This window comes from Agelaius phoeniceus, chromosome 1 (assembly GCF_051311805.1).
Source record: "Agelaius phoeniceus isolate bAgePho1 chromosome 1, bAgePho1.hap1, whole genome shotgun sequence".
In the NCBI taxonomy this organism is placed as follows: Eukaryota; Metazoa; Chordata; class Aves; order Passeriformes; family Icteridae; genus Agelaius; species Agelaius phoeniceus.
Genome location: NC_135265.1, coordinates 105,125,168 through 105,137,350, shown reverse-complemented (window position 1 = coordinate 105,137,350; position 12,183 = coordinate 105,125,168). Strand labels below are relative to the sequence as shown.

The 12,183-nt window shown below is 41.1% G+C and overlaps 1 protein-coding gene across 1 annotated transcript in view; it reads right to left on the bottom strand.

The window, feature by feature from the left end:
* The window catches only part of LPIN2 (lipin 2), a 43,981-nt gene extending 35,796 nt beyond the window's left edge, over window positions 1-8,185 (bottom strand). Inside the window, exon 1 of the mRNA XM_054653134.2 lies at window positions 8,052-8,185. The gene's annotated coding sequence lies outside the window, so the exon portion shown is untranslated. The remainder of the gene's footprint in view (window positions 1-8,051) is intronic.
* Window positions 8,186-12,183: the final 3,998 nt, after the last annotated feature.

The window sequence follows — 12,183 nt, the reverse complement described above, 5'->3', positions numbered from 1 at the left end:
CTGACGTGGTGTCAAGTTTATACTAAACCATATAAAACCAATGCACACCAAGATGAGCATTTGTTTTCCTGTGGAAATTTTCTTGCTTTCTTCAAACAGAATTGTAAAGCAGTACAATGTGAGTGTGTGGTCAAAACACACAACCTTTTTAAATAACTAGCTCCATGACTCAGAACAAGAATTGATTTTTCATCTGAGGAATTCTGAAATATATCTAAATAAAATAATGGATAGGTGAAATAATTTGAGGGAGAGAAGTAGTAAAGAACCAATTCTGTCCCAGGATGTGAGAGACATTCTCTGAGGACCATCAATATTCCCTCAACATCGACAGGTTCTCACCACCCTAAACCCAAGCACCTCCTTCTCACCCTCACTGGGTTACTGTGTGTCTGCTCAGAAGACTCTGGAGGATTGCTTCTTGAATTACAAGCTTAAAAAAAAATTATCCAGGATTACTATTTATCCTACTACTATTCCTCCTCTAAGTTTTGTAAATTCATGAAAAAGACTTTGATGCAAAGAGAGTGAACCACATTAGAGGATGCAGCAAAATAGCTTGTAGGTCTCCAAAATGATTAATAAACTGACCCTGATGCAGTTTTGGACTTGAGTGTAATGACAAAATCCTAAATTGAGTGTTGGGATTACTATGTCTGCAGTAAGGTTGTAATAAACTGCTACCATCTCTGAGCCCTTTTCTATACATTGAATAAGTTCATATTTCATCTGGCTCCTACAGGAAAAACTAATGGGTTTTTTTAGCAAACATGACAAGAATTTTCATAAAATATTGAGAATTACTAGACACACTCAAATTGTCCTTCCTTTTCATCATTCCTTTATCCTGTATCTTCCATTAAAATATAGAATAAAACATACAGGTATGAGCAAAATGGAAGCAAAATTCATAAGCCAGTGCTTCTTTTCCAACACTACTGACCTCATTTTATGTTGAGACTTTTTTCTGTGATATCTCTACTATTTCAATATTGTTCAGTATTTCAGATGGACACTATTTTCTTCAAAGCTTATAAGAATGTTTTACACAACAGCTTTTCTGGAATACAGATAAAATTGTGTCACTGCAGTAAGGTAAGATTTAGGCAGGTAATAAGCTTTGCACATTTTCTGAGCCCTCATGTCTTTTATTTCTCAATATTAATAAAGGTATGTAAAATATAATTCCTGCTGAGTAAGTTTCAGCACTAGGTTATGTACTTACAAGTTGCACAGGAAAATTAGCTTTTATTTTGAAAAGCAAATACCTCAAATTTGGAAGTGTTAGAAGCAATGTTTTCCATGCAACCTTAATGAAGCTCTTAGGTGCAGGTAGGTTTTCCTGTGGGGTAGTCTCAGAGAGCAATTACAAGTTTTCTCTCTAGACTCACACAAGTTAATAATGCTGACCAAGATCATTCAACATCCTGTGCTCTGTCTTTGACCTGCTCTTTGTGAGTCTACACATTTTATCCTGTTGCTTATTAGTAAAAATCCCTGATGGAAAGTATGATTCCATTTTTAAAACAAGGTTTCTGCAGCAATTGTCATAATAAATTCAATTGCATTTCATTTAGTCTTATAGCATCTCAGAGATGTAGTATTTTTTTTCACCTATGCAATGAAAAATTCAGTACCAATTAGGAATTAAACATGCAGGGAAGTTTAGCACATTTAGAACTTGATTTTTCAGATTTTCCCTGTTTCTTTTACCTCTTTTCACATTGCCTCAATAAGCTGCAGTTGCAAATCAGATTTCTTTTTAATGACCATCTGGGATATGTAAAAGTCTGACCACCTTTGAAAATGACATTTAAGCAATTATTGGACTGTACTGTATAGGAACTGTAGAACAAATACCACCAGAAAACAGCTACAGGGCATTCCCCCAACTCTCAGCAGTGCATACCATTCTGAGTTCTGGAAGGAAGGAAGCACAAATCCTACACACATAGATTCTATCAGCACTCTATCCCAATTCACTCAGAGATCAGAGTAAGTATGCCAAGGAAAATGAATGGACAGAATCCTTCACTAATGAACATACCCTAATAGATACAGCAAGTATGGGACCTTTGTTCATGTTCCAATTGTCTCCTTCACCCCACCTTGTCACACATAATTTTACCTGCTATCAACCAAGAACGAACATCACAGTTCTCAAAGTAAGGATGGGGTGTGACAATTTTTAGTTTCACACCCCATCCTGACACTGGAAAAGGTCCTTTCTCCACAAGGCTCGACTCCAGCTCCAAAATTCCAACACTTCTCTATTTTCACACACTTTTACACTGTGCTTATTAGGTGCAAAAAAAAGTGGAGGAGTTGCCCACTTCTCCTACACAGATTACAAAAATCAGACTGGGGCTGAAAACACTCTTCTGTGCCCAAATTCTCGGTGCCAGCCCTGGTCTGAAGCATCTGCTTACTGAGGCTGGAAATAAAGCTCTGCTCATTCCACATTGTGCTGAAACACACTCAGCACAACATCTCTGATACTTTTAAGTGCAAAAGTCTATCCATGCTGTATATGAGCCTAATTCAAAGGTTATTAACTTTGCTAAATTAAAATAAACTTTGACATGACTAAAAGAAAACATACTGAATTATCTGCCTGAGATGCATCCTGAAAAGGATACACAAATTTTTCAAAAAGAAAACAGCTAGAGTTTTTCCTCTAGCAGAGTGGAAAAATAACATCAAGTGTCACTTATTAAAAAAATAATATAATTGCTAAGATTTTCCATACAAAAGCTGAAGGTACTTAAAATACAACATGGAATTACATTTTTAATTTTAGCAAGTTACACGCAACTAAAAAAGAAATTCTGTTCAACAATGTTGAAAAATACTACTAGGCAGTACTACCTGCTTTTACCTGCAATTCCCAGCTCTCAAAAAATAAAAACAAACAAAAAAATTTACTATCACATGTAACAACAGTAGATATGAGAATTCAAGCAGTTAACAGAAGTTAGAGAAACGATATTGATATAAAAGTAATGTATTGTTCACTAAACTGGTGGTTAAAAAATAAAATCAAATTCGTTTTGTACCTATGATGCAATATGGTAAATTCAATGCCTTCAAGATCTCCTGTCAGGTGGGATCAAGAGCCATTTAAATCAAAACATTTTGCAGTGCAACTTAACTACTTTTTATCACTGGGAAAAAAATAGCAAGAAAGGAAATCCACAATTTGTTTGTAGTTAGTGCTTTTGTAATTGTGTCAGCAGTTTTATCAGTACGATCTGCAATGAATCATCTGATTTCAGTGTTACAGTATCTGTCCTTGTATTAATTTGAGCATTTTCTTTTTTAAAAAAGTTACCCTTTTTTTCTGTTTACAAAGGAACATCAGTGAGGACAAAGAATACTTTAAGAGTTCATAAATTGAGTTTTACTGGCAAATCATTAGTTCATTTTAAAACTTCGGTTACACATACACAAAATGTTCTTATGCATGTGGAGACCTCAACTTCTTTCAAGGTACTGGAAAAAGTAACTGGCTAATCCAAGAGTGCAGCCCTTTGCAATCTGCATGGGCATATCCCACACCACCCCCTGCCACGCTCGATATATTTCCAGCAACACAGACTCTTGTAAGGCCACATCAGCCTTGGCTGAACTTATTTCCAGACATGTAGCACAGAAACCAATGCTTCTGAACAGAAATTCTATCAATCTCCTTTTTGGATGAGATGAGAGAAAGCAGATGAAGCTTTTCCTGTATGTTTCTACAAAACACTAAACATTTCCTTAATAAGCAATCCAGCAATCCCTTATCTTTGTTTCCTCTTTTTAACAACATTCTTTCCAGGTGCTTATCTGCCCCAGGTGCATTTAAATTTTCTTGCAGCCTCCCAGGGTTTAGAAGTCAAAGCAAAAAAACGCAGTCATGTGTGCACACATGAAATCTAACTATATCTAATCTATCTATTCATGGTAAATAATTTGGTTACATTTAGAATGGATACACAAAGGCTAGTACAAACCTTCAGGCTGACAAGAACAGAAATAATGCTTATTCTGAGAAATACATATATGGAATACTTAAAGAGCTCTAAATATTGCATCTATAAACAAGATATCTTTTTTCCCCACTTGATAAGACACTTGATAAGATTCTCCATATTGCTAAACTCATGAACATATACCAAAATAAAGCAATATCCCTAAATTTAATTTGCATAAGACTTGGCTGTATCACCAACAAGTTGGGTAAGAATCCTAGTCTTACAGAATTCCCACACAGATGTATTTACATGAGATGTTGGGAAGAGAAAAATTAGATACAGCTGAGCAAAGTGGCCTAGGCTTACTCTTTGAGCAAAGCCAATCCACTGCATTATTGAGCTGTAATGACCACAGAGGTCACATCTGGCTGAGGGACCTGCTTGCCCCTAGCACACAGCAGCATCTGCATCGTCTAGATAGGACACAACACACCGGTGTAGTGGCCTCACAGATCTCCTGTTTGTGTTAACAGGCATACTTTTTCCTTCAGGAATGAATGGCTTGAAGTCACCACTAAGTACTTTTCTTCTTTAAATCACTGTATTTCAGTTCACATCACAAACTAAATTCTAGTTAGCCGAGGGAGTCAATTACTTCCATTTCTAATGGAATCACAGCTACAAGTCATTATCCGAAGCACTTATTTCAAAGAATTTTGAAAAGAATCCTTCACACATTTCCTTTAAAAGGCTTTTCATAACCATCAATTCAGAAGAAGTGTATTTCCTGAGGAGACAGCTATGCAGTCTAAAAAAAGACAGGTAAACCTAGAGACAGAGCCTAAGACCAGCTTAGCTGGCTTCAGCCACATACACCAACAGAACTATGTCACCTAGTACACTGCAGACTTTTCTATTATTACTTTGCACATTTACATTTCTGGTATTGAACTTCAGCACTCCGGATAAAGAAATGGGCCGATTCATCAGCTAAAAATCTCAAATGCTCACTCAGTGCATACAGAAGCAATGAGGAAGTGTCCCTTAGTCCTGGGAAAATAAGTGACTCAGGACAACTTCTGACAACTAATGTCAAATTACAAATTACATTAGTGCAAAGGTGAAAGAAATTGATTAAAATACTTAGCTAGGAAGGGGAAGCTAGCATCCTTTCTTTGATCATTCCCTGGGAATAAAAACACAAGGAAAAAAATCCCTACCAAGTGTGCTTAAGCTTTGTCCACAAGCAGAAAGACAATCTGACTTGACTAAGCATGACAGTTTCATATTAAATCAGTCTGCCTGCCCAAACTGAAATGCAAGCATTAATGTAACAACCAAGATGAGAGAGCAGCTAGGCAGATTAAATGCATTTTTAAGTGCCACATTCTTTGCAAAAGCACCAACATTTTTTACTATGCTTAAAGTGGATAATTCTATTTTATAACTTAGGAAAAAAACCCTCTGCTTACCTATGTGATAGTGAGTTATGTCCAGAGATGACATCTTTGTATTACTGAAGAACCTTAAACTGTAACTTCAACAAGACCATGAAGAACATTCTCCAGATACAAAAGTCACAGGGATACAGTTTGCTACTATGCTATGTTCTCAGAATGTGCCCAGTATGGGATGAAGACATCTAATCTATCTATCTATCTATCATCTATCTAATCTACTTCAGACTTGTATTTGATCACAAACACACCGCACACGGTTGTGTATATGCCTGAAAGCTTCTTCACTGCAGGTATCTGTAACATACAGCACTGAATCTCACACCTTTTCAGACAGTTACATAAGAACGTATTGCTAAATCATGATACAACCAATGATTAAAAGTTATTTCATAAATAATCCAAAGCTATTTTTAAAAAGTCCAATTTGTTGGAAATTCTAACTTAAGCACAGATTCTGTGTTCACACAGAGACTCTGGGAAACTGTTTTCCTGTATGCTGTGATCTTGCACTTAAAAGATGCAAGACTGGAAAACAAAAAAATTGTGATTAAGACTAAAATTGTGATCTAGACTATTAACTGTATAACCATTTTCCAGGAAGAGAAGCAACAACTGCAACTAAATTAACCTCTGTCTTCGACAAAGGTTCCCAAAGTGGCTTTGAACAAAATCCTTTCACCTCTATCTGATCTAGGTTGCAAATTCTCCGAGGCCGAGACCAAGTCATGCAGCATGCAATGCAAAAAAGAGCTGCTCGGGGCCTCAAGGTACATACGGAGGTGTCAAGTGCCCTACCTGCAGTTTGGATTTCCCCTTAACTGATCAAGACTTTACACCAGTGGAAGGAAACGCTAGAGGCAGAGAGAAAGGACATAAAATTCACTGCACTGCAAACCTGAAGCATTTTATGAGGAGGCCTTCCAAGTAAACAATAACAAAGAATTACACTAACTTTTGCAACAACCCAAAATATTAAGAACCAAGAAAAAGATGAAGTATTAAGTACCAAGAATAAATTCAAACACCATCTCTGTTACAGGCCACTAAAAAACTCAAACTTTCTGATATGCTTAACTGAAAAGTTATGATACAAGCTTAAAAATTAATACTGTAATTGCTGACGAGAGCCATTCAGCACTATCCTAGTTATTCCTACTGCAACTAAGAATAAGACCAGATAATACAGCATTTCAGTCAAAGTTCCTGGCATCCTGAGATTATTCAGAAACATTTGAACTTCAGCATACGTGTTTAATAGTGTATTATATAACAGTCATATACTTTTACGGAGCACTTTGCTTTACACCATTCAAGTAAAGAGGTCTTCCTTGATTTTTTTAAGGGATGGCAAAACTCTTTACATTCCTGTATGTTCTGGAATTCAAAGGAACTGTAGGAGGGACTAGAAGAAAAGGAACAACTTTGGGCCCTGGCTGGAGCTAGCTGCCTAGTATGAATACAAAAAAAGTTGCTAATGTATCCACAAAGTGATAGACATTCCCACACTTAAAAAAAAAAAAAAAAAAAAAAAAAAAAAAAAAAAGAAGGCATTTCGTGACTTAATACCTATACATTCTTAAAATGCATGTAACACTACAAATTTTTCTTCTATTTTGCAAACATTAAATGCTCGGCATGCCAAAATAGACCCCAAGGAGTTTTATTTCAGTGATGCTTCAGTGGGTTCCTTACAACCTGGGATACTCTGTAACTCTAACAACTAAATTTTATAAGGTTGTCTGTCATCTTCTCTGACAGTATCCTGCACAATACAGTATACGGCTAACAAATACCTTCTTGTAACAACAGTGGTATTTTGTTTGGGGTGGGAAAAAAAGGTAACCAGATGACGGGCGTGTACAAAGTGCAGCCACAACACAGGTATATTTATGACATCATTTTTCTGGATGGAAATACACAGGTTTATACAGCCTACTGCCCTGCTCTATCAAAAATCATCGATGCCTGCTTACATGTACTCAGTAACCACTTCAGGAGAAGAAAAACGCAGCTCACACCAGTTAAACCAGACGCACACCTGGCAAGACCCCAAAGAGAGGCACACAAAAAACTGAGGGCAGCGTGGCTCCACTTCAGGCTCCCCACACCAGAGGGACAGACGCGGGAGGCAGCGCCCGGCCGGAGCGAGAGCTCAGCGTCCGGGTTTGAGGGGAAGGCTCTGGGCAGCCAGGCCAGGCGAGGCACAGCACGTATCCCGGTGTGCCAGAGCGGCACCGCCGAGCGCGCCGGGAACACCGGCGATCCCGCCACCCCCGGGCTGCGCTGGAGCGCCGGCTGCCAGCCCCGCTCTGCCCAGCCGCACACCGGGCAGCCGGGACACGGCAGGGGTGATTCCCCTTCGCTCCGCCGGCCTGGGCTGCGGGAATTGCGGAGCGCTGGCAGTGCCGGCCGGGCGGCCCCGCTCCGCAGCGACGGTTCCGGGGAGGTTCTCGTGGTTCGCTATGGGGAGCGAGCCCGGGCCGGCAGCCGGGGCAGGGCCTGCGCCGCCCTCCCTTCCCCTCGCTCTCCCTCCTTCTTTCCCTCCCTGCCCGGTGGCCGCCCGGGCTCGCCCCGCACGCCGGCAGGGACACCCCGCGCCGAGCCGAGCCGCCGACAGCGGCCCCTTCCCGCTTACCTCGAGCGAGGCCCGGCCGGAGCCAGCGCCGGCCGAGGAGGGACGGACGGTGGCTAGACGGAGGGATGGAGCGGGGGAGGGACGGACGGCAGCGGGCAGCCGGGGGAGCCGCGCCCGGGCGGGTGCGAACTGCGCCAAGCGGCGGCCGTTGCTGCAGCGCGTGCACGCCCGCGCGCGCTCCCGCTGGCGGCGGCGGGCGGCGGCGGGCGGCGGCGGGGGCGCGCCTGGCCCGGGGAGCCACGTGACCTTGGAGCGGCGCCGGGTAGGAGGGGGAAGGGGAGGGAAGGAGGCGCGCGTGCGCGCGGCCCCGTCAGGCGCGGCCCCGGCTGCACGTAGCGCGTCCCGGAGCCTCCCGGCGGGATCCCGCCCGGGCCCTCGGGAGCGGGGATCAGCAGCCGAGCCCGCTCGGGAGCAGCTGCTTATAGCCGTGGTCGGAGCCGGGGCTCAGCATTTACCACCCCGCGACAGCGCGGCGGAAAAGACGCGCTGCCCTCACGGTGTTTGCCACTTCATACGTCCCTCGCTGCATCCTTCTGAAAGTTACCGGCCCACCCACAGGAGGAGGGAAATTTTAATTTTTTTCGTATACATGTACATATCCTTATACATACATACAGACATAAGTCATATATGCGTTCTGCCGTAGTATATCTATATCTATCTATATCTCTATATCTATATATTTATATCTGTGTCATCTATCTATATCTCATAGTCCCAAGCTGTGCCCGAGGAGGTTTCAGATGGACATTAGAAGGATTTTTTCACAGGAAGGGTGGTTAGACGTTGGAATGTCTAACCCGGGGAGGTGGCAGAGTCACCATCCCTGGAGGTGTTTAAGGAAAGACTGGACAGTGGCACTCATGCCATCCATGGTCTGGTTGAGACAATGATATTTTGGAGGTTGTAGTCGATCTTAGAGGTCTTTTCCAACATAATTTATTTAGTGATTCTGTTTTATATTTATTTTGTAATGAAAGTGTAGAATTGCAAAATCAGAACATGTCCAGCAGGCTGTGTATGCATTTCAGGACAGCAGCTTCATTTGCCCACTGCTTTTATGATTCACACCACTGCTTGCTGCAGTCGGTTTGGTGATGTGTTATTATTTACCTGAGTCACGCTATTGCCCAGAGGCCCCAGATGATGCCGTGACATAATATGTACTAAACCATGGTAAAATTCTCACTTCAAACAACTTGCACCATAAAAAAGGGTAAAGAAAAGGAGAGGCAGCATAATTGGAAATACAATTTGGGTTTCACAAATGTGAATTTTTATCACTATCCATGTTGCTTCTTTATTTTATTCTTCCATTTTTCTACCAACTACTACTTCCTCCACCAGACTGTTGACAAAAGTTTTGTTAAAAGTGGGGCTTTGCCCCACTTGGTGTTAGAGCCATTTTAGGTTTTCACATAGGTTTCATGTCGTTGTCACATAATGAGAAATCAGGCTGGTCAGCAGAGCATTCAGGGCAACTGACAGAAAGGCATCTTAGCATGCAAAGGGATATATAGACAAAATTTATTGTGATAGTCTATGTATCTCATAAAAGATGCCTGACAATCTTTTTTTTATCAGTCCTACACAGAGATAAGATCTGTTTATTCATCTGTACCTCCTGGGACAAGCTGCCTAAAAGATTATAGCCAGTGAGTTTGCTTATTTGTAGATAATATATTTAAATCCATTTGAGCATGAAACTAATACAAATCTATCCTTGCATAATGTGCAGGCTAGGTTTTTGAGGAAACTGGTTCATGGAAGAAGGCACAAACACAGAATTACATGGATAGGGTGACTGTATTATGGATATGTAAAAAGGGAGGTCAGATTTCACACCTGCCCATTTAGATGATGTTATTGTCATGTCAGGAATTCTGAGTCAATCTTGGAACACTTTCCAGGACTCAGGATACATGGAAGCAACAAAGAGTAATGGAGCAATTTGCCACCCTTCAGCACTACCATTTTTCAGCTGCAGCAGTTTTCTGAGAGGCCTCCTGTCTGAGTATAACATTGCAATAATAATTACCTAGCCACATTAGCATAACATCTGTCACAAACACACAGTCTGCAGAGCATTTCCCTGCTTTGCCGAGTTCCTTATTTGGCATCTTTGTTTCACAGTTTGGGAGGGAAACCTCTCCAGCAATTGCTCTAAGAGAGTATTTTCATTTGTATTTCTGTGATCTTATCTTTGCTGGTCGTAACAAGAAGTTATTTTTTTATTGGATGGGATTCTCCTTTTCAACACCAGGCAGCCCTGTTCACAGGGAGATAAGAGGGGACTAAATCTGTTCTATGTCCTCAAATATTGACATTAAGCTAAATGCTATTATAAAAATAAGCCATAAAAATCTTTCCTTGAAAAGGGGTAACAAATGGGTAGTTCATACTTTTCTATTTCAAACCTGGAATAAGTTCTTCTGAGTAAAGAGCATTTATTTGAAAACACAGTGTCTTTCTTCCCTTTAGGTAACATTTATCATTCCAAAATTATCACCTCTGCACAATCAGGACTACTGAAGCAGGCGTCCCTCAGTATTCTCCTTTTGTATTCTTTGCTCTTTTGCACTTACACATAGAAGATTACAATCAAGCTGTATAATGGTTTTCATTTTCCACAGCTGTATCTATAAGTGGGATTGGTTTCTGTTGTGAATGTGTGAAGTGGTGTAGCCAGGAGCTCTCTACATCGAGGCACCATTTGTGCTCCTTGTTGAACCAGCTCACTGCTGGTTAATCCAGGGCCTCCAGGGCACAGGTAACCTGCTACCTCACTTGTGTTCATTTTGCCTTTTCACCACAAATGTCACTATTGTTTCCCCCATCCGGGAGAGGGGAGGGTGTGATGAGAGCAGCTGCTTACTGGTGTGGTTATTTTGGTGGAGGGGAAGCAATTTGAAAGTGCCATATGTAAATCAGTGGCTCTCTGGCTCTTCAGCTGGGGATCCTGTCTGGCAGCAGCAGTGTGTGAGAGGGGTAGCCTGCTGAGGGCTACCTGCCCATAAGGCAGAAAAAGAGCTGGCATTAGTGATGAGTTATAGTTCTGTCATTTTGCCTGTTTGTATGCATACAACACAGAAAGAAACCACTCTCTGGAGCAGTCATTTATTCCATACCCACCATCAGCCCTGCTCATAACTACAGCAGACAGGATGATATCTTACCCTGTAAACCTATGAGAATCCTTATCTTTGCCTCTTAGTCACGACCAACACATGTCCCTCATGATGACATTATGACAGGATGTTATGATTTAGTGAAGTTTAGTTTTATTTTTAAAAAACAAACAAACAAAAAAAAAGGAGGTAAGTTAATAGCAAGGATTCAGGGCTGTAAGGAACTGTATCCTGATGCACCAAAATTTTGAAGCACATCAATAGTCCCAAAAGTTGACGGACTTTTGTGTAGAGTTAACATATTTGGTTAAGCCAGCACACTCAAATCAAGTCTCATATAAGCAATATTTCTCCATTTTTTGTCAACCATTAGCAAGTGTTTTACAAACCACTTTCTGATAATAGATAATGATAGGATTTCAGGCCTTCTGTTAAGAAGTTCCTTATCCTTGCCAAAATCATAGCCTAATTAAGCAGGAGGTTTTATTCTGGTCCTGTTAGGATAAGTGATGAAATGGTGAATGGAAATAACTGTGTCAAATTGGATGGTAGAAGATGCAAGATTGGGAAAGAAGGAAGGAAAGGTGTTTCATTTGAAAGCTTGCAGAAGGAGATTGCAGGAAAGAGCTCTCCCATAATGAAATGGGAAGTGAGACAAGGGCAAAAGTCAGCAGAAGATTGCACCCAAATCTGGGGCCTTCCTTCTTCTCCATCAGCCCCCTATTGTCTCTCCCACAATACCTTTATAAGACTTTACCTTTAGAAGCCCTTGTGAAACTAGAGTTTTTTCTAACGTTTTTCTCTTTACAGCTTTTGTGGCTCTTTTCCCTGGACAACATTTTGCTTCAATTCTTAAAACTTAATGTCCCTTTAGCAAGACCAAAACACACAAACAATCAAACAAAAAATGTGGGGAAAGACTTGTTGCAGGCGTCTGTCCCCTATAAGTGCAGATTAAATGGGATGTCATTAATGCATTTACCTTATAGTAGCTGTTCAAGGGC